General features: G+C 43.4%; 1 long non-coding RNA gene across 1 annotated transcript in view; it reads right to left on the bottom strand.

Moving 5' to 3' along the window:
- Positions 1-804: 804 nt before the first annotated feature.
- LOC102074337 (uncharacterized) overlaps positions 805-26,673 on the bottom strand; it is an 83,215-nt gene continuing 57,346 nt past the window's right edge. The window contains exons 3-5 of the long non-coding RNA XR_001332384.3: positions 16,786-16,958; positions 11,897-12,185; positions 805-11,177 (exon numbers count right to left, since the gene is read on the bottom strand). This is a non-coding gene — a long non-coding RNA (uncharacterized LOC102074337). The remainder of the gene's footprint in view (positions 11,178-11,896; positions 12,186-16,785; positions 16,959-26,673) is intronic.

Below are 26,673 nucleotides of genomic sequence, written 5' to 3'. Positions count from 1 at the left end.
AATTTTAAGCAATGCCCAGCTCTTTTCTGAGCCAGGAAACCCACTCTGTCTTTTGTATTGCTTTTCCTAACCAAATACCTGACTGTATGTTGCAGTGAGATGCCAGGGCAACAACAAAAAGAAATATTTCTGGAAGAGAAACAGATCTCTACTAGTGTAGAAATATCCCATCCTTGCAGTTCACAATGCAAACAACACCTCATTTGCATGTCTGCAGTTTAAATGTAAATGGTCTAAGATAAGTCATTGTCAGACCCCTGTAAATATTGATGACTGCTCCAGGACTTGGTTTGTAACCATTTCTTTTTCTTCTGTCACCATCTGAGGGTGACATGTTAGCAGAGATGTGGATGGAGCTTCTGGGAGGGAAAAGAATAGCTTTGCTTAGTGGGTGACAGCAAAAGAAAAGAAGGAAGTTAGGGAGGAAAATTTCCAGATGAATAATGAATTGAGCCAGGTTGGAGACTGGTGAATCTTAATTAGAAATCTGACACATCATCGGCCTCCCGCCTTTGTGCTCGCTGCACTCAAAGGGATGCTCGGTAGCAGCTGCATGTCCCTGTGCTCCCCACCTCTTGGAGACTGCAGTGCCACTGAGGGAGCCTCTTGTGAGACCAGGTGAGCTGCAGCCACCCAGGCTGGGGACAACACTACTGCTTCTCTCAGACAGATGAAGGGACAGAGAATGTGCCGGCAAAAATGGTGGGAAAAGGTGACTCAGTGGCCACCCAACCTCCCTCCTGAGATTATCAGCAGGTCTGGTGAATTGTATTCAGCTTGTCTATTGTGAATAGACCCTGACACTTCTTCTTTCTGCTTTTTTTTTTTTTTTTTTCCTAATGACAGTTTCAATACTCCTATCTGAGATGTCTTGGTGAAGTGCCTGAAGTTACAAAGGAGGGAGAGAGAACATCAATCTGCATCTGCTCTCTCCTGCAGAGTTGTCATCAGTCATCTTGTCTGGACTAGCAGGTGAGGGACAGTATGAGCCAAAGAGCAGCCCCAGAACAAGGAGATAGGTGAAGTTCCCCCAGACTGTGCCATGAGAAAGTCACGTCCTTGGGCCTTGGTTTCTCCAGCTCTAAAATGAGAAAAACACTTATTGTTCCAATTTATTCCATGTCTTAGAGGAAAAGTACTCACTAAGTGCTACAGTTTATTATTCTAATGTGACTGTAAAATCATGATGTCTTTATTGCAAAATGATCTTTAAAACATGAAGCATTAGGATGGTGACTGAAATCATTACTATCAAATTGTTCTGCTTTTGCCCTGTCACATTGATACTTCAAAGTAAAATTGTCCTGTGGGCGTTTGTAAGATTTTATGAGGACAACTTGTCTTTTCAAACCTTATTCAGGAGGGCAAAAAAGCCTCCAGATGTTTTCTTAATGAAAAAGGGCTAAGTTTTCTGCCTGCCTAATTCTGAAGCTGCCCTTTAATATTTAAACTCCCATTCCCACTAATAATTAATGTGATGAACAATCAACAAAATGAGTCTCCAGTTGTTCAGAAGAGGTTCAGGCAGATTGTACCCACTCCTTGGTCCCACCCAAGGCTGCTGCTCTCACTGAGACATTGAAGGGGGAATGCCGTGGTGTCCCATCCCTCCCTCTGCCTGCAGAAAGGGACTGAAGGTGTCTCTGCTCTCTGGTGTGAGTGCCTGCTGGCAGGAGCCACGTTTCTCTGCTGCTTTGGGGTGCCTGACACCTAGCACAAAGAAGCCACACTCATGCCACAGCTCTCTTGGGTACCACCACAGCAAAAATACAGTATAAACAAGATAGCACCATGCACTGTGCTGCTGCTGGGCTTGTAGAGTGTCTGGTTCTCCAGAACTGCCCTATTTTCTCTGTCCCACAGGCTATGCTATCACTAGGTTAACAAAGGTCCTGTCCCTCCATCTTCTTCCAGACTGGGCTGCATTACAAAATCATGTTTCCTCTTCTGACAGAAAGTGCAAAGGTGTTTCAGCGGTCTCGGTGAGTGCGCTCTGTTTTGTGGGGACACACAAGGAGCAGTCTCTTTCTCCATCAACAGCTCCACTGCAGCAACTTTCTCACTCTCCTTCAACTTGTCACTCCCAGATCTTTCATTTCCTTGCACACACATTTTGTGGATCATGAACATGCTTGTGGATATCTATGGTTGCCCACTTTTGACCCAATCCACAAGTACCAGGAGGGAAGCTTTCTTCACCTTCTTTTTTTTCCCAGCCTAGCTATTTAGCAAAAACTGCTACTGGCAAATGTGTTTATTTGCTTTTTCACTCTCCTTTTTTTTCCCTGCCAGTTCTCCTAAATGACCTTGGGATTTGCTAGGCAGTTTCCAAACAATTTTGATCAAATGAAAGTGCCTTCAAATGCCACAAATACAACAATGAATAAAATATGTCTGGAGTTATTTCACTGGCACAGAACAGTTCTTTCTTGCCTACATGATTCAACAGCTTTTTCCCAACACTGTGTATTTGGAATGATCCTGAGCTTGACTCTTCTATCATGTCCAGGAATTGCTGGATGAGTGCTGGTCAGCACAGGCCAAAAGGGGCCACCACAATCTTGTGCTTGTGTATACATGACAGTGTGTCCATAGCCACATCTTGTTTTCTCAGATGAATGTGTCCAATGGGTATGCCTGAAAATCAAACAGAGATGAAAGCCAGACAGCAGAGAGCCAGAAATCTACACCAAGCAATCTCCTGACATTGGAGAGCCTGAACACAGGAGACCGCCTCAAAACAAACTTGATTTCATCAACTCAGGAATGAGTTGGTGGTGATTGTGAATGGGGATGCTCCAGGTCTGTGTGGCTTCCCTGACCCAGGGCCATTTGCTTCTACAGCCCTGCCCATGACTGCTTCAGGAAATGTGTGCAAATGTGCTGCTCCCAGGCCCTCACATCAGAATTTCAAGGTCACTGGTTGTGTCCTAGGCAAAGGAGCCACATCACCATCCTCTCTGTCACACGGTCTGGGACCCAGCCCTAGATGCTGTCACAGAGGTCACAGAATGTGCTGTTCAATAGCAATGATGCAGCTGGTCCTGATTTAAATGGAAAGAGTGTAACGGGCTGTTACCCCACCACCACCCAGAGTGGAAGTGCCTGTGGTCCCCAAAAAGTGCAGCCCAAAGGAACTGCACAAAGCTGGCAGAGGAATCCAGTTTTGAAGTGTGTGAACTATAGAGGACATCCCACATGCAAACCTGGTGACCGCAGCAAGTCACCAAGTACAGGGCAGGAAGACACAAGTACTTCTGTCTTTAATTCTTAGGATTCATGTCTGGCTCTACAATCAGATTTTCAAAGTCCACATGAGCAATTTCAGGTTTTGAGAAGTTGCTTCTGCAGGGTTTCAGAAAACCACCCCTCCCTCCCCCTGCCCCCCCTCCCCTTTTGCATAGGTCTATGATACACAGCAACATCTCTAAATTTAATGTCACAAGTGAAGTCCAGTGAAGGGAAGACCCATACTGTGGCTCTGAAGCAGCTATTGAGTGTGACTATTGCCTAGTTTTATGGCAAACAAGTCCATTAGCATTTAAATTGATTCTTAAATATTTTCATAGAAATTCACAGCAATATAAGCCTTAAATCCAGGACTGGTAATATTGTGATTTTTATGTCTAATTTCAGATTTCGTTTTCAGTACGATAGATTGTAATTATAAAGACATGAAATTTCAGAGAGCTGCTTAAAAATGCACAGATTTGTGTTTCACCTTTAATGAGTAAAAGAAAAAAAGGAAAAAAGGAAGTAAGCATTATCCCACATCCCTGTGCAAAACTGTTGCCTAATCCTGATATTCTTGGACATAACTCATACAGTCTTGTTACAGGGGTTACAAATTAAACACTTAGACTAAAGATGTCTTTTAATTTTGTAAAGGATACAAAATATAAATCTCTAGCACTTGGACAATCCTGTAAACTGAATGGCACAGATGTCTGTCAGTGAATACCTATATTCATAGAATCATTAGGGTTGGAAATGACCTCCAAGATCATCGAGTCCAAGATTTGGCTGAAAACCAGCATATCAATTAAACCACATTGTTCCAAACTTGGTGTAAAATACAGGTGAATAAGCTCCATCCAGCCTCTGGACACTTTCAACAGGGCTCAGCCATCATGATGCTCTCCATTTGACAGCACCTGCTCCACCAGTGCCTCTGGGGGAAGATTGCAGGAGGTAAGTCACACTGAAAATATGCTGATATTGATGCTGTGTGGACATAAGCAACAGTCTTTCCCTGCTTCAGCAGTGTACTTCAGGCCATTAGTTGCTTTGACGAATTTATCCTCTGGAAAGCATTAAAAAATGTTTCGTATGGGTACAAAAAGGCAGAACTCAGCATAAGCCAAACCTGAGTGACTTTTCAGTGACCTTTGTGATTGGGAGTATGTTTTCAGTACATTTATTTGACCCTAGTAGTTAATGTCATCCCATGTAAATCCTTAAGAGCTCTGTGATTTTGAGAGGTGGGATTTCTCCAGATGTGGTTTCCATGGCTGAGAACTCTGCTGCCACTTAGGTTGAAATGTGAGAATCTTCAGAGACCAGCAAGTTAACAAAAGGACACTTAGCAATATTGTTCCTCTGCTTGAATCTGAATTTAATTAGCTTGAGGAAGATATAAAGGCTGCTTTTTCAGGTGTGAGCTGCTACAAGACCTGTGGGAAGAGAAAGAAACTATTTAAGGGAAGGAAGTGCTTGTGCTATTGCAGCCACAGCAGGCTGAGTTCACTCAGTCCTGCACTGTTGACAAGTGCTGATAATGTCATATATCAAACACCCCTTCTCAGGCTTCTTTGGGAGCTCTAATGTGGAAACAATTTTAGGTGATGAAGTACCACAACACTGACAATCCCACATCTTCAGTATTGCATTAAAAATAGAAATAATTAAAATAAAAATTTTAAAAAGTTGAAAAATATCCTGGTTGAGTATTACTGAAGACATCTGGTTTGGGTGTAAAAAAGGCTAAGTCAAGCTCTACATGTTTCTTATCCATGTAACAAGCATTGCTGCAGGGAATGTAAGGGTGGAGAGAAATTTCTGTCACCAGATTTTATTTTACTGAGCTAAATCTTCAATACAAAGGGTGTGTTTCTCTTCACCAATAAAAGTTTGACTGTGAACTGAATGTCAACAGTTCAGCAGAGTGCATTTCACTAAGTGCTAAAATCACTTCTTTGCCAAGGGCATGTATCTGTTGATTAAAACATCAGGCTACTTGCACTGTGTTTGATACCGTACCACAGGGGACACCACACATTTCCCCTCCCACAATTCTACAAAACACACTGAACTTGTAAAACTCACATTTTAACACCTCACAAAGTTATGTGAAGAAACAAGTATAAATCAAGAACTTACAATCAAATCATCTTGATGTGATTTAAACTCAAGGTTACACCCAGGTGTTCCAGGCCATTCGATGCAATCAATGACTCTGAACCTTTGGAAAGGAGCTGATCCAAATGGGCCTATGAACCTTGCATCTTTGACTATCTATCTTGTTTATGATAAAATGGAATTCATTTATTTCCATGAACCTAATCCAAACTTCAGTATAGCCAACAGAAACCTCACCACTGACTCCAAAACCAAAACCTATCACATTACATCCCCCCCCCCCCAAAAAAAATCCAAACAAAACAAATCAAACGCATGATGGATTGTTCTGTCTCCACAGAGTACAAAGTGGCTTCACTTTTAATGCTCACACTTCAGCTCTAACTCCCAAAGCTGTCTGTTTTGTGCTTGTTGTGGAATGTCATATTTATTAAATCATTTTTCAAAGGTGTGCCAGGGCAACAATGTAAAAAAACCACCAAGTTTAAGTTTATGCAAAACTGACACCACAGTTCTGGTTCTATGCTCAGGGCTTCATACAGACTGGTGCAGGGACCAAGAGATTCCACATTCCTTCCATGGTTTTAACCAGGGTCAGATTAGGTCCTTCACTTTGAGAAGTCCTTTGTCAAAGAGTTCCTAAAATCAGACAGCTGAGGTCTTTCAGCACTAACTTTTTCCTCATCCAGAGATGTCTGACACTGGTTGGAGAACACTTCCTTCTCTCACAGCCCATGAGAGGGCTGGGAAACAATTGAATGCGTCAGAAGGAAAACTTATGGAGGTGCTTGTGCACCCCAAACTAAGATGAAGTGGTCCCCTTCCTAAACATAGCCAGAATGATTTGACCATAAAAGAGCTGCTACTATCTACCTAAATGATCTTGCAAATATCTCTCTCTTTCAGTGACTACATCCTTTTATATCTTATATAGCTGGTGAACCAAACACATAAACCTTTTCTCCTGATAGCCCATTAGGTATGCTTTTGAGGTACAACCTCAGTAATTACTTCCTTCCAATGTAATTGTATTTTAATTACACATTTAAGGCCAAATTCTTTCTTCATCTATCCCAACTAAAACTCTCTGAAACCTTATTAATTTTAATTAAGTTGGAGTTGATGCAAAATTTCTAAGTGCTCAATTTTGCATTAAAAGTTTCAAATTCATTTAAACATGGATTTAATTTCCACAAGCATTTCAATTGGAAATGTGCTCCTGCGTTTAGTCTTTCAGAGCAATAACATGAAATATATGAAACATAAAGTCCTTTCCAACAGATGATATTAGGACATAGCTCACCTTTAAATATTTCCTCATTTGCTGCAGCTACCTGAGGGATGTTTGCTACAGACTCAAACAGGATTTCTCTTATTAACATCAGTATCAGTGCTGTTCCAAAGGGATGAGCTGCAGCTGGAGATAAACTGTCCCTTTCTGAGAGGTGGGACAGAGTTTATGTCATCAGCCAGTGCAGTAAACACAAAAAGACACTCTGGGAATGGAGCAGATGAACTGCCAGAAGGGACTTGAGCCACTGAGAGCTCAAAAAGCCAGTTTGAAGTGTTTACATGAGCAGGGAATTGATACGTGTAGTTGGCCATGAAAGAGTGAGAAAACATGGAAGTAAAACTTTTCACTGTCTCACTGCACAAAAAGGACAAGAAATGGCTTGAGAGAGTCACTTATTATTTTCAAAATAATACATGGAGCAATTGAACCATCAAGAAAGTTATTTGAAGACCTGACCTGGACACAATAAGACTGTAGAGGGACTCAGTAATTGTGCTCAAAACCAAAAATAAAAATATGAGGCAATTGAGCCTTATGTTTCAGATGTAAGATCTCTGACACTACACATATCTTTGGAGACATTATGGAGCCCCTGATTAAAAACAAGAGCTGCTTGTGGGATTCCAGAGTGCAAGCGAAATTATTGAGAGAAACAGATCCAGCCCTGGAGAGATCAGCCAGCATCACAAAGAGGTCACTGCTGAGCTCTCAGACAAGTGTAACACATGTCACTGGGCCTCCAAAGCTCTCAGGTGAGGCGAGGGTAGTGCCCAGCAATGTCTCTGGAATACAGCAAGCCAGATGTGCTGCACAGAGAACCACACAGAAGGGCTGTTTGCAAAACCTTTACAGCCCAGAAGGGAGGCTGTGGCATCACTACAGCCCACAGTGGGCACTGCAGGGTGTGCCTGTGCTGACTCCCAGCATCTCTCTCAGGGAGCCACCCAGTAGCTCCAGCAGAGGTCTGATATTCTTCACACAACATACCCCGAACATGTGGGAGACAGGCTTGCCTGAGCAGAGCCATGGAGCATATCCTCTGGCCAAGCATGACTGCCCACAGCAAACACTGTCAGACAGGGAAAACAGTGAACTGGCAGGGAGATAGCCCAGCCAAATCCCTGGGGTGAGGGAATGAAAAGTGCGGACAGGTCTGTTTGCTTTCAATAACAGGAACGTGTTCAGCCACCCCAGCTCATTGCCCCAGCTCCACAGAGACCAGCTTCCTCAGAAGCTTTCCAGGCTTTTGGGAGGCCTAAGTGCAAAGGGGGTGAGGCTACAGGCTTTGATGTGGAAAAAACAGTGGTGAAAAGTGATTTGAGTCTGAATAATGGAAGAAAAGTCTGCCTAAGAGAAATTCCTGGGAGAGAAGTTAAAAAAAGCAGGAGACAGAGCTGGATGTGAGTAAGACAGAAGACATTACAGTCATGTTGGATATGACATACTGCATAAAATAGTGTATGACAACAGGTCAGAAGCTTGGTGTGAGTCTCAGGGCTACATCTGTAATTGCCAATTGTGCACAAAAGTCTCATGACACAGAGGAAAGCAGGGTCGTATGGATGTCTGTCTGACCCTTCTGTACCCTCTCCACTTTCAGTTCATACACAGAGAGAATGTGACACTCCCAGGCCCAGAGGGTCAGGGCAGCCTCTTACCAGCCTCAGCACCAGCTTCACATGAATCCTTCATGTCAAAATCACTAGGATTGTCATTTTGAAAGCATTATAGACAGATACGGGGCACAGGAAGCCTGAGAGATTAGAGACTGAAGTTGGAGAAAGCCCTGGAGATGTTTGTTGTGTGTGGTGTCATTTATTGCTATAACCCATGGCATCAGCCAGATGTTACAAGCTCTGCAGTGTGAAAGAGCCCCAGCACCTGATGCCACCCCCAAGCCCAGGAGGAGGTTACAAAGGCATTCAGCTTGCAAGCTCTTGAGCAGACAGGAAGCTCTGCTAGTCAAGACCTCCTATCCGAGACTGTACAGCTCCTGCCATACCAGATCACCACAGCCTCAAAAAATCATCTCTTTTCCTCAGAAAAGGGCAGCCAGGAGCAGTCACACTAGGAGAGAACAGCACCAGATGCTACAGGCAGGGCAAAGCCAGAACTGAAAGATCTCCCACCATGAAACAGCAGAGCTGCAGATGAGTCAGGAAAGAACTGGAGGTCAAAACAGTGCAGGGTGGGGCTCTCTTGATTTAGTGGACTGTGAACAATTAAATAGGTATATTTCATCACTGCTTGTTTCATGCAAATGTTTGCTGTTAGTGTGTGTTGTTTGTGCAATGGAGAAAGGTAGGATGCGCTGGCACAGGACAGCTGGACCTATCCTTGTTATACAGCTTACCTACTGACACTGCTGAAAGCTGGTCCCTGGTAGGCACTGCCTGATGGCTGAGAAGAGTGGCTACAGCATCATCCACAGCTGCAATGCCTCTGAAAAGAGCTGTTTTCCAACAAGGTGTTTGTTTCATTTTTACAAGCAAGAAAGGCTTTTTGGCTCTTGCTCAGCGTGTGTTACCTGACATGCCAGGCATTCCCAGAAGCCATGAGGAGAGTCAGGCAGTGAGGAACTGCTCTGTGTACTGAGCTGAACTTGCTTGCTCGTTTTTCCAAGTCTTAGCAGACAGGTAAATTTTTTAAAGGTACTTGTTTCTAAATACAACATGTAACTCGTTTTGCTGCAGTCTATCCATCTAGTGTTCTGTGCTTGTGGGTACAAAGTCACCAGTACCAGTTAACATGATTGAGAATTAAAAAGGAAATACATGTTTTTCTATCAGAGACAGAATGTTTGAAGTTAAAAGATTTCAAGGTATCCTGCAGTTTTGAAGCTCACTGTTCCTTGCCTGCTTAAATAAAACAAAGTGGAGCTAAATGATACATAATTGAAAATGCACAAACACAGAGAGAGAGACAAAAAGAGAGAAAACTAACTGGAAGCAATCTCCCAAACAAGTTACTTGATCTTGGCCAACAGAACCTGCAGTTTCAAGCCATTTAGGCACTCAGGAAAATTTGTTCTGGATATGAAACACATTTACTCAGCACCCATCAATTCTGTGCTGCAGCCAGCCCTGGGGAAAGAGAGGTCTCTCGGTGGCTGCAGCCAGCACTCTGGGCAGCTTCCAGCCCTCCTCTCCTGCCAACAGTAAATAAAAGCATAATGAAATAAGAACAGCTAATGCTAACGCCCTAGAGCTGATGCTGGAACGAGGAGCGTGAGACCGGAGAATTGCAAGCAGCCTTTCCTCACTACTGCAAAGCACTTGCAGCCCAGACACACCCCAAGCCAGGCTGATTTTCTGTGTGTTCAGTAGCTCTGAGAGGGTCCTCTCCTCCATTAATTCATTCAGCCTTCTCTCAGGCTGTCCTACCGATCAGTGTTTTCTACACAGGCAGCCACACCAAGGAAAAAGAGAACCAATACTCACTTTGGTCACGGCCTCTCCAGTCCTCAGCCATTCCCACATGCGTCCTTGTGTTAACAACCGCATGTAAGGGATAGGAATGAGATCAGCAGCTGCCAGCACGGCCCTGTGCCACAGAAATTTCCAAATAATGTTCTTTCTCTGTCTCTTAGAAGCACATAAAGCAGCTGATACTTCTGCCCTTTTGTTACACCTTTTTCTGTGCATGCAATTCATCTGGCAAATGTATATCGAAGTAAAAAAAATGTAAGAAAACAAAATAAAATGTAAGAAAACAAAAAAAAATGTAAGAAAACAAAATAAAATTAAAACCTTACAAATGAGGTCAAAAAACCAAATCAGTGTGAAAACTGGTTTCCTGAAGTTTCGTTCCATGCACATAGTATGTGTTAGTATTTAGTAACATGCAGAAATTAGATGTGTGATTTAAGCCTTCTAAGTCTTTATGTTAGCTTTTCCCTCGGCAAAATTAAAGTCTCTGTGGAAGAAGCATGGCATGAAAGAACTAAGAATTGTGATGACAAGATGGTCAGCATTATTGACATTTTCCTTCCATATTTTAATTGATAGAATTAGGTAAACACCTTTCCTAAAAGAATGAACCCAAATTGAATTCAGTTGAGTTACTGAGCGAAAGAATGAATTATTTTCTTAATTTCCCTTAGGAAAGAAAAGTCTCTGCATTACTCGTACATGCCATCAAATTAAAATGGTGTGAAGGAGTACAAGTTACTCAGAAATGAAATGTTGTGGAGTAAATGAAAGGCAAATGTTAAAAATCCTCCTCTGAGCAGCCAAGAAGAAAATTCCTTCATGATACATGTAGGTGACATAATCTTGGGACAGCCTTTCCGTAGGTGTGGGCCTTCTTTGCATGTTCCCCAGGAGAAATCTGCACATCATTTGTCAAAATGGCTGTAGATTTATGTCTTTGTTTTCTTAGAAATATGAATCTTTGTATATTCATTGATTTTCAGTCTAGAATTAAACTTTACAATTGTGTTGTACATCAGTCCTTATAGGCTTGCCACAGACTTTCAAGCTCTTTCCTTAAGTTCCTGTTTTCTAGCTGAATTGAAGCATGTCTTCTGCAATTAAAAAAAAAAAGGCAAAAATCAAGCATTGATTAAAACACACCAGGTGTTAGAAAACTGTCAGACAGAATCTGATTCCTGGTCTAAGTTGTCTCATGGTTTTGCTCGTGTGGTTCATTGGTCCCTGGGCATCTGTGTACTCCTTCTAATGCAATTATGAAATGTGATTGAGGAAATGAAGTTCTTCGTCTCTACATAGCAATTGACCAAGTGTAAAATATTCTTGAAACTTACATTTCCATTGAAAGAAGTTGGAGAATCTATACATTTTAAAAATTACTTACCTAGTATCTAAAAGTGCCCAGACTAGACCCTTCAGAGAAAGATGCAAGCAGTTTCACATTGCATAGTTATAAAGTAAGGTGTCAGAAAGGGATATTGTTCCTATCCCAACCTCTCATGTAGTTTGTTTATGACTTGAAGTACAAGTTTATTTCACTTACTTTTGGAGACAACTTTTATTCCAGGCTGTAAATCAGGGTGGCTTATTGGAAAACACTAGATTAGCCATCAGTTTTTTAAACTCCAGCAGTGACAGTATCTGACATCACTTTCTTCAGAATTATCCTTCAAAAAACTATTCATTCCAGCCCATAGTCATGTGTAAGCTGGAAACATTACATAAATATATTGCTTCATAGGTACAAGAAAGTTTCTGTGTGTAAAAACAAGTCAATATTTGCCCAATTTTCATACTGATATTCCAGCCTTACCTGATGAGTCAAAGATAGGATGTGTCATGCTGGAAGCTGCCTCCACAGGCACTGGGGAGAAGAGGCTGAGCTGTGACACAGTTTCAAATGCACTTTGGTGGGCTTTTAATCAGACATCTGTGTGGGGACCTCAACAACTTCCCTTCTCCTCCTTTGTCTGAGGTCCAGTCACTTTTGGTTTTTATCTTTGTACTGGCATGTTTCACTTCTGGGTATGAGACAACTCATTCTCCTCATGTCCTTAGTCCTGGTGACATTATTAGGCATGCTGGTGAGGCCCAGGCCCAGCCTTTGGGAGGGAAACAAAAATTAAAGGTAAAATAGATTTTTAAGTAGGAAGCACTTTTCCCATGTTGAAGAGCCACAACAGTTCCAAAATGAGAAGGCATATTTTTAGTGATTAGCTGCAGTTAATCCTAAGAATGCTTTAGGCTTTGTAATAAGTCAAACACAATATCCTCTCCTCCATGGAGAAGTGAGTCGTGGGGTTTCAGAGTGGGAGAACAAAAGGATTACAAATGAGGTATTTGCAATAATTCCTCCACAGCGGCTATACACGCTACATAATATTTCCCCCTAAACCAGAAATCTGCCTTGAATAAAAGGAAGAAAATGACATTAGGAGAAAGAAGTCATATCTACAAACTGCATGTAAATCAGAAGTTCATTAGGGGAGTATGCAGAGAAGCTTTTGGAATGTAATTTTGCTACCAACTAGTTTTCACAAGAGTGAAGTAAGGCTTTCAAAAGCATCATTGCCCTAAGTAATTCAAATTACCTGCCCTACCTGATACTATCTCTTCCCACAGAGATTACAAAGCACTTAAATTTTTACCCACTTTGTTACAGAAATCCCCATGGAAGATTTCAATCCATTTGCAAGCACTGCTGTGAGAAGAAAAGAAAAGATATCAGAAGTTTTCAAAATGACCGCCAGCACACCTAGAGTTAAAAGATTCTTACAAGCATTGTCTCTGTATTATGAAGTTCTTTGTTCAGAAATTTACCACTGTGTCACACAAAACCACCCCACTCAGGACCAAAACTCAGTCTACAAGAGTTCAGCTAAGAAACAATAAATCCTGGTGCTTTGTCCCCTTCTTTTTTCTAACATTGAAATAGAAAAGATCCTACGTGTTCTACTCTTTCCAAGAATGAGTGTACTCCTATTAGTCAGAATATTACTTTAAAACATAAAGGCGTGGGCTTATAGATGAGATTGCTGACGATGTTTGATGTGTCAGGTGATCTCTGCCGCGCGGGTGGCCATAGATGGCTCATCCCTCATTCAGAGGCATGCACCCTCTTCTAGGACATCTCCTGTTTTTTGGCAGTCCAAAGCCTTGCTTTTATTTAGGCTGACCTCGCTCTGGCACCCACAGGGGTGTGTTATAGCAGGGGTCATTAGGGAAGGTATCGCTCGGTTTCTGTCCCTCCCCATGGCAAGCAAGACCTACATTTTGCAGTGTGCAAATGTACTCTGTACAGACACAAAACTGCTGGGACATCTTATCCCTCTCACAGCCCAGAGGGGAATTTAAGAGTGTGGCTGTGCTTTATTCTGGCTTGCCACGGAGCTGTGCCAGACTCAGGGGCTTGCAGAGTTTTCCAGCAAGGTCGCTCCTCAAGGGTGCTGAAAGAGTGTGGGACTGGGACAGGTGAGAGCTGGCCTGGCTTCAATCAAAACCATTTCTAGCAAGGGTTTTGTACTGACATATGAGGGGCTCACTATATTCTGCCTTGTGTGCTGAAGTTGGAGCAACTCCAAACTAAAAAAAAAATTTAAAAGAAGATGAAGAGGAGGAAGACTGTGTGGAATAAAAAAGCCCAAAGAATTAAACTTCCTGTAAGTGCTACTGCCTGCTGTGCTTTAAAACCCACAGGTGCAAATCCAGGATTCTTTGAACCAGGAGAGCTTTGCCTTGAGCTTTGGTGTACCTACGCTTCCAGGTAAGGTCACTGCTTTGCTGTCTTTACAGGTCCTGCAGCTTGGCATGCTTGCAAATTTCCTGCAGGTCACAGCAGCTGCATGAGGAACACATGCCATCCTGAACAGAGCAGGAGGGAAGGTGCAGCAGGGAAGTTTGCCAGAAAATGGTCCAGTGGAAGGTGTCCCGCCCATGGAACCAGATGATGTCCATGGGTGTTGGAATTGAATAGTCTTTAAGGTGTCTCCCAACCTAAGCCATTCTACCATTCTATAAAAAGACACCATTGTGGTAAAGTGGGTAATGTTGTATTATTGTGTCTGGCTCCTTCCTGTCCTAGCTGCACCTTGCTGCCTGCATGAACACACAGCTAAATCAAAGCTAACTATGCAACTCCCCAGCAGCAGACCAGCAGACAAGGTGACATAATTGGGGTCTCCTGGTGGCTGAAAGACTTCTGAGAGAGCAACTTGCTCACCAGCTTCTCTGGGGCTGGGTCATGACGGAGTCTCTCAATGCAAAACATGGCCTTCAGAAAGACCTGGAGCTTCTGAAAATGGCTGTGTTGTATCAATAACTGAGGGAATCACAGAGCTAGAGGGCAAATACACAAATCCCTTAAGATATAGCATCCATGAAAAAAAAAAAGAAAGAACGCAAGAAAGTAAAACAATTTTAGTGTTCTTTCAGCACTGCCTCTTGCATTTACTCCAGCACACTATATTTGGTATGGCTGTTTCTGTAGGAGAGCTAGTCTCTGAAAAGTCCTCATGTAGAAGTACCAAACCTCCAGGGAGTTTAAGGCAGCTTTTATTTAGACCCACGCTTTGTTATGATACCAAGTTTAGCCTCAGTCATGCTGCTTACTGATATTCCAGTGTCTGTGGCTGCTCACAAGCTCAGGGTCCACATTTCTTGGGTTTCATTGATTTCACAGCATCACTGCCCATGCAAAACTCTGCTCCTGTTAATCCAAATCTTTAACTGTAGCTCAGATGCCTGGAGATGGAGAGAGGGTGGTGGCAATGACAGCATGCAATGTGCACTGATGGGGACAGGAACATTGTGTAGCTGTCAGCACAAAGAAAGGGAGGCTCATCTTGCTGCAGCAATATTTGGGACAGAAGGCTGGAAGATCAATTTAACTCCTTTGATGTGTCATATCTTGCTAGTAAAGGTTTAAATGCTATTTCTGTCTGCCACATTGATTTTCATTATCATGGATCCTCTTCCTGAGGTAAAGAATTTCTCTCACAGAAGTTTCCTAAACCTGTTTAGCTTGTGGTGATGTTATGTTTTAAATTACAACACAAATACCTGCATGCGTATATGCACCAGCTCTTATTATTCATAAGAAATCTGTTTATGGCACTGTGTAATTTTAGTATTCCATGACAGCAGCATTTAAATTATGTTTTTTCTTAAAAAAAAAAAAAGGAAAAAGAAAACAAATCATAATTCATCCAGCTTGCAAGTACAACATCCTGTCTGTTTGCCCCTCTTCCATTAATCTGGAGACTGGGAGGCATTAAGTGACGCAAGACCTTTGAATCTGCCCCCTCAGAAAGTCTGACAGCTCAGAAGACTGTACGTTCTTCGTTATTGTTCCAAAATATCAGCTTGCACACTCCAAAACTATTTAAGAAATACTGATTTAATCATATACTCCTCCACATTTTTGCAACTGCCATCACTACTGTGGGTGTTAATATGCTGAGTGGGACAATTGTGGTGTTTTGCTGCTCTAAAGAAATTTTTTTTCCTCATAAATTCCAGGAATGGGTTCTTTCTGCTGTTTTAGCTACTTCATGTAACAAATAACCTTTGCAATAGGAGAATTTGGCTCATCATGCAGATTTGTATTCTTTATAAGTGGAAAATAATAGCAGACAGTGTTCCTCCTGTGTCACTGCTTTTATTCCAGTCAAGATTGATAAAATATTTCTTGGAGAGAAACACACAAATCAGCCTGTATGGGAACCCTGACGATGATGATGACAATGACAATGATGACGATGATGATGAAGATGATGATGAAGAAGATGATGATAAGCACAAGTTTGGGGCTGACATTTTGGTGTAGTGCAGTTCCTTCCCTGTGGCTCTTGGGATTTGGCAGGTGAGGCTTGATAGGAGACCAGTGAAAGTCCTTAAGGCTGAGATGAAAACCCTGCATGGTGTTTCTGCTGGAAGAGCTGTTTGGAGGAGCCTGAGTGTTCCCAGAATAGTACAGTTCCTCTAACATAGCTACAAGCAACACATCAAGCTCCAAAGAGATTCTTTTTTTAGGCTTGGATCTAAGGAGGTGGGGAGGGGATGAACAGTAGAAGGCTGACAATGACAAGCAGGCATTCATTTGAAGGAAAGTAATACATCTACTAAACTCTTAATGACTAACAGCATAAAGCCTTGGCAATCCCATTACTTTCCCCAAATATAATAATGTCAGGATTTTGGTGTTCTTAGGAAAAAAAAGAAACAGCATAATGTTTAGGACTATAACATAGTATTTTGCAGCCTTATAGTAATAACAAATGCAACACAATCTGAAAATATATAAAATAAGATCACTTTTTTTGCCTTTTTGTATGGGCTGAGGTGTTGCAGTCACTCCTGCATAGTCATATACATCAGGCATGTGGTAGCATATGGAGGCCCTGGCAGTGTAAAAAAGCCACTGGATTTTGCAATAATTGCACTGTAACTTTATGAAATGTCCCGTACAATTAGCATCCTACAACATACTTATTGTTTTGTATAGTCACATGATTTAATGACTCTGAACAGCATTTTTGAAGGGATTATTTGGGTATTTATGTTTTCCACTGCTCCTTGAAGAGCTCACCTTCCTGAGCAGTCTGGTGAATGCAGTTCAGCATGTCTCAGCTCCTCCATGGAAAGAAAGGAAAGATCTTGTGGTTAGACCCAGACATTTCATTTTCTTAGGCATCAGTTACTTACTCTCTAGACAGCTTGGTTCTCTGGCTTACAGCTGTGGGTTTCCCTGCTGTCTTGGTCGTGTGCAGAAAATACAATCCAATTACTTCTTCCATGTGGAGAAGATGCAGAGAGTCAGCAGTGATAGATAGATCCCTGCAGGGCAGAAAGACCCATCCTCTGAAAAATAATGAACCCTGTAGCAAAGGAAAAAGACAAAGAAAAAAAAAGCTTGGAAAAACACAGCTTACAACTGAAGACCCCATGGCCCTGAGTGAACTGAAGTTGAAAGTTCATGTAGTTTTGAATCATTGCTTGAGGCTCTCTTTAGAGTCAAAGGGATCTCACTTCACACACACTGGTTACACATTTAATCCTGCTTTAGCAGCTGCAATCAAGTCAAAAGTTTTTACTGTTTGGGAGGGTTTTGAATGAAAGCTGATACCTCGTGTGGTGAGAGAGAGCTTTCTTCAATTCCACAGACCTGAAATAATCAGTGCCACAGTGTGAGCTCCACTTCATTCTGATGCAGTGTAGGCCAAAACCTCTTTCCTAGTCCTGGATATTCTTCACAGAGGTGTGAGCCTGAACATTCCTGAAGCAAACACTGGCATTATCAATCACAGCAGCGCCTGAACAAGTGATCTGATTTAAAGAGTGATGAAATGGAAACTGTTGGTGCTTTTTCACCTCTGAACATCAGACAGTATGTTCACAGCTTTCTCTGGATGGAGGCATTTGATATTAGCCACTGTTTTGCAATTTTCCCTCTCTTCCATTAAGAAAGTAGGTGCAAAAACCTGGGTACCACTATTGGTTGCAATAAAAAGCAGTAAATACTCATTCATCACTGCTACACCAAGATCACATTAATTATAAACACAGGTAATGGGCTGTCTTTGATGTCATTGCATTGATTATTAGGATTTCTTTACCTACTGTGGAAATCAGTATATTTGGGGATCTTCTTAATGGAAACAGTTCATTTGGATATGTATAAAATGGTTGATCTTGCAAAACAATGTCTGACTATATATTACTGAACTTCTCCCTCCTCCCCAAAACAAATTTTGCTAGTTATGTTTGTGGGGGAAAAAAATCATTCATTGTGTGGCAGAACACAGCTTGGAAAACCTTCCCAATGCTCGTTGCCAAACTTATAGATACGGTGATGTTCACTTTCTCTGCTTGCCCAGAACCCTGAACAGACACTATAAATTCAAGGACCCTCTCCATAGTGCATGTGCACTGGTGTAAATCACAAGCAGCAGCACACACTGTGCCCTCAGCAAAGCCTGGGCTGGGTGATGGCAGCCTTGCCCCCATAGAGGAGCAACTGCATCTGCAGATGGTTTCAGAGAAATCAGAAGGTGGCAGAAGAATAAGACTCTGTGACTGTGGTCACATCTTCCCAGACGTCCTGTATATCAAATTATTCTTCCTGGAGAAGCTGGCAAATTTGAAACACACACAGAGATATTTTTCAGCCAGTTTAAGCCATAGAGGGGAAGATTTGTAGGCTATGGAATAGGTGAGTGCAGCTTCAAAAACCTTTACCCTCTTTTTGTAGTCTGATGCCTAATGATGGTGAATTTGTTAGCATAAGCTTATTAGGCATAAGCATCTGTTTCCATCCATGATGGACCAACTGAATTGCCTCCAAGACTGCTGACATTCTCCTCTTAAAAGTCATTGGCAGCAACTGAGCAGAATCAAACTATGGTGTGGGATTTGTGGAAAGAGCAACCCACCATACATACATCCTTGCCCAGACAAGTTGTATTGCATAGATCTCATTTCTCTAGGAATTCAAACTTTAAACAATTTTATTTTTGCCCGCTTTACTCTATGCATTTCATTCAGCTGTGCTTCAATCACTCTCTGCCAGCCTTTCTTGCTCTTGTGAGGCTGGAGAAGTCATAAATATGGCAGGTCCCTGTCATGGTTTGACCAGGAAGGAGTGGGAATTCTGGGAAGCTGTGGTCAAACCAATGAAGGTTTTGGGTTTGAGACTGGCGTCCGGTGTGGCCAGTGGGGTTTGGACACACCTCCGAGAATACACAGGGGTTAAAAGCAAGGCACTGCCCTGGCACTTCCTCTTTTGGACATCGTCGGGCGAAGAGGTCAGATCCCTTCCCCCGCCCGGCCCGCTGCTGCTGGGCGGGGGAGGGGCCGCCATGCGGGAGGCCTGGGGCCTGGACAGAGGTGGGGGTTGAGGGGGTTTCAAGGATGGAAGGGTGGCGGAGCCCCAAGAGACATCGAGCGGCCAGCCCCCCCCCCCCCCCCCCCCCCCCCTCCCCTCCGGGAGGGAGAGCGGCCGGCCGCAGCAGCAGCACGTGTGGGAGTATCATCTCGTCCCAGGACAGACAGAGACTGAAAACTTTTAACCCTTTCTTGCATGATTGGGGCCTTGCAAAAATGCTAATCCTCCTCGAAGCTGAATAAGAAGGGAGATGAGAGATGAGATAAGATAAGGACCTGGCCCGGAGGTGTGGAGATGATTGGATGGGGAGAGATGATTTGGAGTGGCCTTTTGGCTGGACTTTTCTCGTGGCTATGGACTCAGTTGTTCCTGTGACACAGACTGCATTTAGGGGGAGGCAGTGCCTCAAAACCAGGAAGGTTCTTTGTGAGGACCCCCCGGCCCCAGGGGGTTGGAAAAATATGGGGGGGACAGATGTCCCAAAAGCAGAGACTGTGCCTTTTTGGAGTGAGACAAGGCATCCTTGAAAGACAACCCTAAAAGCAGCTCTGGCCATGTCTCGGTGGTGAGAGCACTGAGCATGGAAGGAAGACGTCACAAGCGGCAAATGGACTTTCCGGGCGGTGCCGAAGTGACAGGGAAGCACACGAGGTTTTCAGTGTGTTTCCACGAGAAGCCTATGGAACGAGAAGGACTCCTTTCCTCTTCATGAACTGATGTTTGAGTATACTAAAGTGTCGTGCCGGGCTGGGCAGTTGTTTTGGGAGAATGTATTGGATTGGGAAAGTCAGGTGGTGGGGGAGGAGGAAAATGGTTTTTTTTGTAAGGTTTTCAATTCTTTTCTTTTTTTTTTCCTTATAGTCCCTCCCTATTTTCCTGTAGTTTAAGTAATAAAGTGGTCTTTATGTTTAAGTTAGAGCCTGTTTTGCTTATTCCTGGTCACATCTCACAGCAGACACCAGGGTGAGGCATTTTCATGGGGGGCACTGGCTCTGTGCCAGGCTCAAACCATGACAGTCCCTTTGAGTGTTAATGCTGGATGCTGTCCATGACTGCTGAGCTGCAATATGTGAGCCAGCGATACCACAAAGACAGAGTTTATATTCCTTCCCTGTTACATATTTGTACTGTGTAAATCTGCAGAGCAGAAGAAATTTATAGCAAAATGAGTGGTCGTGGGGAAAGCAATCTCCATATAAAGCAGTGCCAGATACCTCTCTGTTTGGGACTCCTTCTATTGGGAAGTTTCCCACCAGGCTGAATGAAGCCTTCAGCCACTGCTGTTCTTTTTTATTGTGCCTCAGTTTTGTGCCTCAGTGACAGGGGGGTCACTGACATTGTTTATCCATTATTCATTTAGCAATGCCTCTGGGAAGCAACTTAATGTCATGTATTTTTCACTTACATGAATTGCAATAAACTGCCCTCTTCAAGCTTGCCTGCACTGGGAAAATTTTCTAAGTTCTTTTACAACCAGCATAGTTTAAACTGTTTGGAGGCTGCAGCAAGGACCTGGTAATAGACAGCAAGAGGTGAGTGATTGTTTTTTACCAATGTGGCTTCAGACTGTGGCACGAGCTACACTTACTAAAACATGAACTATTAAGACTACATAAACCAGAAATATTTTGGCTTTGTTGAAATACACAGTATCTGTCTCCCTTGGACTGGAAATACTTCTGTTACACAAACTGCTCATTCTCCCTTGAAAGGCCTGGCTTTCAGTGGAAGACTTGAGTTTTTCTTGCTTTGCTTTCCTAGCCTTCTTCAAAGCAGGGTATTTTAAGTCAATATATCACTAACAAGCCCAGATGAGATTTCAGTGCAGCCTTTACTGTCAGAATCAAAATTACATGAAGTACTGAATTTTGAGGCTTGAGTACTGAATTCTGATCTGGCCGGGTGAAATGCTCCCAGTTAAATCCCATCACGTGCAGGCCTCTGTTGGCACAGCCAACACATTTGTGCACTAATAAAACTGAGGGGTTGTAAAGAGAAAAAAAATCTCTGGGTCTAATAAGAGGGATGTGAATAAACCATGGCTGAAAACATGGAGCGGAAAAGTTTGGTGGATACCCAAGAGATGGAGATGGTAGATCCTTTGTTGAAAGAAGGCAGCTGAGGATAAAGAGGAGGTGCTACACAGAAGGGAATACTCATGTCTGTCCTCAAGAACTCCTAATATGAGCAGCACATGGGTCATTGGATGTGGTGGATTAAAATTTATCCTGTATTTACAAAGATACGTTTTCTGAAGAAGCAAAATTTGCTGAATTTCAGCTGGAGTCAGATGCACGCGCTTCACTCCTTTAGACAGTCTCCAAATATAGGAGAAGCAAGGTAGGTTGTTACAGCATGAGTCCAAGTCCCTGTGTGAAAACACCTCCCTTGGCATGGGAGGCATTTCTACCTCAGGATAAGGCATGGCCAGGGTAGCAGAGGCCATGCCCAGGGAACCAAAATCAGTGAGAAGTGCTCAGCCTGTCCTGGGAGCAGCAGAAAGCCCTGCTTTTCCCACAGCTGCTGTATTCCCTCCATACTGGGCTTCTGGCATGAGGATACAGGGGCTGTGCTCTGCAATGTGCCAGGAATGAGGACACAGGGAAGAGGAGAAGGCAGGAAAATGTGGTTGTCTCTGAGCCTTTACCAAGCCATTTTCTTCCTGAGAACTAATCCAGGGCTCCCTGTGAAATCAGGAAGCACATGGCCACACAAAGAGGCACTAGGACCATCCCAAGGGAGGCAGAGAGCCTCTTCCAAAGCAGAAATCATCTGTATTTCCCTTTGGTGTTCCCACACCTTCTAAGATGGGCTATGCTCCCATCTCAGGTTACCCCTGGAGTGGGTTTGGCTTCCAGGGTTCCCACAGCTTTAGAAGACAGCAAAAGGCAACTGCAACTGTTCACTGACCTCTGCAAAGGGGCTGATTGGTCACTTTCCCTCCCCTTTTTCTTTCCAGGGCCAGCCATAAAGGAGATTCAGTAGTCTGTTGGCAAGGGTGCAAACCCAGGTATAATTTAGCTCATGAGGCCCTCTCTGTGCACTGAGAGGAACCAGCTTGTTCACATCTCCATGTCTTCTTCCTGACCAGGAGAATGCCTGATTCCCAAGCTGGAATTTCTGCCTGGCCAAGTGTCCCAACACAGGACTGTGGCCTGCTATGGAATGCCCCTGGAAGGAAGTGCCTGCCTCTCTTCTCTGCTCCCCTGTCCCACAGCCAAAGCAACCTTACACCTCAGGGTCAAAGCGTGGGGCTCAAAGTTAGGCTGCCATGCACAGTCTCCCTTGAGCTCTGCACTGAGTGCAAAGGATGCCTGAGGGCACACAGCACCTTTCCATCATCCCAGAATTAGTTTCTCTGCAAAACACTTCTGAACTTGCAGACTATTGAGGGTGTCATGTCCCTCCTTCTTCTTGCCTCCAAGAAGCTAAGATTCTCACATAAAATTCAAATGAAGATGGTTTTTGGTGGGATACTCAGTAAAAAAAAGCATGTTGAATGGTAAGACAACAAATTCTTTCTGTCTATGAGAAACAAGTTTATGTGGTCCTCAGTGCTAGACTGCCCAGATTGCCTGCTATCTAATGAACCCTTATCTTGCCTCTACCAAACACTTGATATAATCAAGGCTTTACACATTTGCTTTAGTCTATTCTTACCTCAGCTGACAGGGTGGTGAGAACTGCCTTACTTATTCTCTTGAGGCATTCCTGGTGGCTCTCCAGGTTGCTAAATCATCATCCCTGCAGATCCTTTCTGAATTGGTGGCTTAAACCCAAATTCCATGCCCTCCCTCAGTTGGATTACAGGATGGGGGGCCAAGGAGTTACTCTGAACACCATGATAAAGGCAGCAGGCCCCTGTCATCCTTGCACAGCCACTGCTGAGGCACAGGTTTGCAGTGGGTTCAGTTCTCCCTATGCAGTCATGAAGCTTATGGGCAGCACAACACAGACCATGAAGTCAGAAAACTTCCCTACATTTTCTCCATGGAAGACAGACGTGTAGGTGGATTGTATTTATTTTTTTTTTTTTTTTTTTTTTTTGTCTCGGAAGCCTGCAGCTTGATGATTCACCAGCACAAGCTTTGATGACTCCTACCCTCCAGTGCTGTTTCCTGCTCTATGGTTACACTGGCTGCCCAGCTGGCAAGCTGAGGGGGAACCTGCAGCTTGCAGAAAGAGAGAGTGTGTGAGCTAAAGGAGCCTTGCAGTGAGCAGAGCAGGCTGTCACTGGTGTGTCATCCACTTTTAATATGATCAGGTGTCCCTTTGGACAGTGTGTCTCCCATGTGTACTGCATGCTAGGCAGTGTATTCCTGTGGGATGCAGAGATATGGGAAAGCAAAACCCTTTTGAGGCTTTTTTTGGAAGCTGCTTGTCAGTGTCCTCCCATCCTGGCCACAGGGGCTGTAGTCCCAGGTGGAATCAAAGATCAAGGTTTTTCCCAGCATGTGGACCGTGCCACCCCAGCTTCCTGCTGTGTCCTAACTGGAGGTACAGCTCCAGCCATAGCCCTGTGAGAAAGGGGGAGCAGGGGATCCTGCTCTGCCACAAGCAGGCATCCATCCAGGCAAAGCAGGCAACAGCAGCAGCACTCCAGTGTCAGCCCCCTGGAAAAGGGGCAGGTCCTCCCTAGAGGGAAGGCAGGCTGCAATGCCCTTTTAAGTGGGAATTTGAAGCACCTGTATTATATCCACAAAATAGCCACACAATAATAATGGATAACGTAATATCAGCTGTGGACTACTGAGGAGAAAACAGCAACATTCCTTCCCACAGATGCAAGGTTGATATTTTTTATCCAATTTATTTGCTGTGCTTAATTTACAATCTTTTTCATGTGGCTGTGAGAATACTCACCTAAGTGTGAATTACAAATTCCATTTAAATACCTGTATTTATTTTCATTCTTCCCCTTTCAGTAAAATTTTTGGTGGCAGACAAGCTTCTGATGGAAAATTTTCATACACATCTCTGGGTTTTATTTTATCTATTATAAATTATTCCATAGCCAGATATTGCCTTAATTGTTTACATACTAACTGGGGACAGATAATGTGTAGCCTGGGCTTTATTTAGCAACTTAAACTAAAATGTTACTGAGTAGCTGGTAGACAAAACATTACATTGTAAGGGTTTGGTTTTTTTCCCCTTCTCCTATATTTTACTTTGATTAAAGCTGTACTGAGGTAAAATTGCACATCTCACGCAAAAAGCAATTTACCTCAGCTCTTATTGAAGTTAACCGTACTTATTTGTCCTAGCATAATGTATTTTTCTAGCTTCATTCTAACTGCTGTGCTTTATCATATGAACCAAGCTAGATTTAATCAAATTCAGTTTGTGTTGTGAATTTTAAGACATTTGTTCAATTAGTTGGAATAAAAGCAAAACATTTGGAAGAAAGATTAAAGCTTAAAAATGAGGTTGCTAAGCTGGGCATCCAATGCTCCTTCTGCACCTTTCTCATCTCAAGATACTTCTCATGCTTGAAAAGGCTCCCCAGTCTTTTTATTGTCCTTTCTGTTCCTCAGATTGGTGATGATGCTCATGGGATGGGGAAGATAAGAGTTATTTTCAGGTTTCAACAGTTATTTTCAGGTTTCAACAACCAAGGCTAAGACCTGGTGGTTACTCCTCCTGTTTTGCCTGCCATGAGCTTTTTCTGGGCTTTGATGGATGGGACCAGATTCAAACTGGGACCTTTCCTAATGTGTTGGAGTCCATCGGGAAGCCACAGCGCTGCTACCCAGTTCCTCTCTTACACTTTCCAGTGCCCCTCAACTGCTTTCCTATTGCTCTCCTTGTTGCCACCTTGTGGAAAATTGCCATTATTCACTCATGTCAGCCCTTCAGACCTGGGTGTGCAGCCCAGTGAGACCAGCACAGGAGCTGAGGGACATTGAAGAGAAAGGTCAGACCCTAACACACCTTTCCAGCAAGCAAATTACTTTCTCCTCTCACCTCTCTATTTCTTCCCCTTGTTTGCACCCAGACAAGGGGAAGAAATAGAGAGGTGGGGTTATCAGAATGGTTTTTGGGCTATCAGAATGATTTTTGCTGTGTTGTCCTGCCACTGAAATACAACATCCTTTAATTATTATTGTATTACTTTTATCAAGAAAATGTTATGCTTGTTGTTACTATGCCTTATTTTCCTCTTACCTAACTTAGCTTAGGCTCTCAGTTTGAGTGATTGGAAAAGGCCATGGTAAAAAAATGGCGAGAAATAAAAATGTCTTAGTGAAGTCAGAGTCCACTCTCACAACAGAGAAGTGCAGTGTTTTCATATTTTGAGACAGTTTCTCAGACAGCCAGACAAGGTGACATTAAACAAATCACACTAATTACAACACAATTTATGTAGAGAGATTTTACTGGCCTGCTAATGCTTGGCAGGAGCTGTCAACTACTAATATTTCAAAAAAGAGCATTTCCAGCATTCACTTTTTTTGGGTCCTTAGGGAAATGGTGCAGCCTGTTGAGCTCCCTTGTTTGTGCCAAGGGAAGCAGAGCCCAGCCCAAGTGCAGATTTAGGGAGGGCTCAGAGACCACAGCTCAGGTCATGGCTTTCAGACAGAGTTACACAGACTGTGCTGCCGCCCCAGGCAGATCACTCCTGAATGCACCCCATGCCAAACAAAATCAGCAAGAATTTCTGTGATCCCTGAAGGCTTTGCACCTCTCTGTCTTCACAGATGTCCTGCTGTGTGTGTATTGTGCCCAGAGGTGCAGACAAGACCCTGCCAGTCTGGGCTGGAGACACTTTACATGGCTGATGCCACATTATATGACTGAGGAAAACATTGTGCATTAGCTGCCTTATTAACAGACCAAGGATTAATCACTTAGCTATAAAACCTGACAACAGCACCATGAAATTTGTTTCTCAGGAGCCTGTAAAGAGCTTTAAGCTTAAACCTGAGAGATATTCAGGGCTTTACCACCAATTCACTTGGTTTGTGCTCCTGTAAGATGGTATCTCCCCTCATCCAACCCCAGCTGGTGGTTACCTTCACCTTCACAGAACCAACACAAGGGTATGGGGCACCCACTCCTCACCCACATTGGTGCTTACACCAAAGCTTAAACACTACAGTTTACAAGAAGCCTAAGAAGTGCTCAGGTGCATCATGCTGATTTTGCTGCAGGAACAACAGCAGCCTGGTAATAGCAAATGGCAGGAGGCGGAGAAGGCTGGTAATGGGCTCTCACTGTGAGGGTTTTCTGAATGAGTCTCAGGCAGCACTGTCTGGACAGACCTCCACTCCATGGCCGCTGATCACACACAGACATGGGAGACAGAGAATATTCTGAGTTGGAGGGGACTCACAAGGACCATTGAGTCCAACTCCTACATGAAGGACCAGTGTGTAGGAAAGCAAAGCTGGGTTAGACCTCTGACTCAGAGGAGAGTGAAGTGCAATGGGGAAGGGTCCTCAAAACCCTGCTGCTCAGAGCTAAATGAGCCCAGACCCTCCCTCTGCTCCTCTGGGACAGCTGGAAATAGATTCCAATTAGATAACCATCTCACTCTCTGGAAAACTAGAAATGCTCTGGCAAGATTTTCCTCATGTGCTCAAAGTAAGATGGTGTCAATCGGTGTGAGCTGGAAATTCTCAAATAGGCTGAGGGGTGACATGTCTTGCTCGGGAGGTGGGTTCAGATCCGTCTCCAAAGTGGACTGAATTCAGCTCTGTGAATTG

This window comes from Zonotrichia albicollis, chromosome 1 (genome assembly GCF_047830755.1).
Source record: "Zonotrichia albicollis isolate bZonAlb1 chromosome 1, bZonAlb1.hap1, whole genome shotgun sequence".
Classification (NCBI taxonomy): Eukaryota; Metazoa; Chordata; class Aves; order Passeriformes; family Passerellidae; genus Zonotrichia; species Zonotrichia albicollis.
This window is presented reverse-complemented; position numbering and strand designations above follow the sequence as displayed.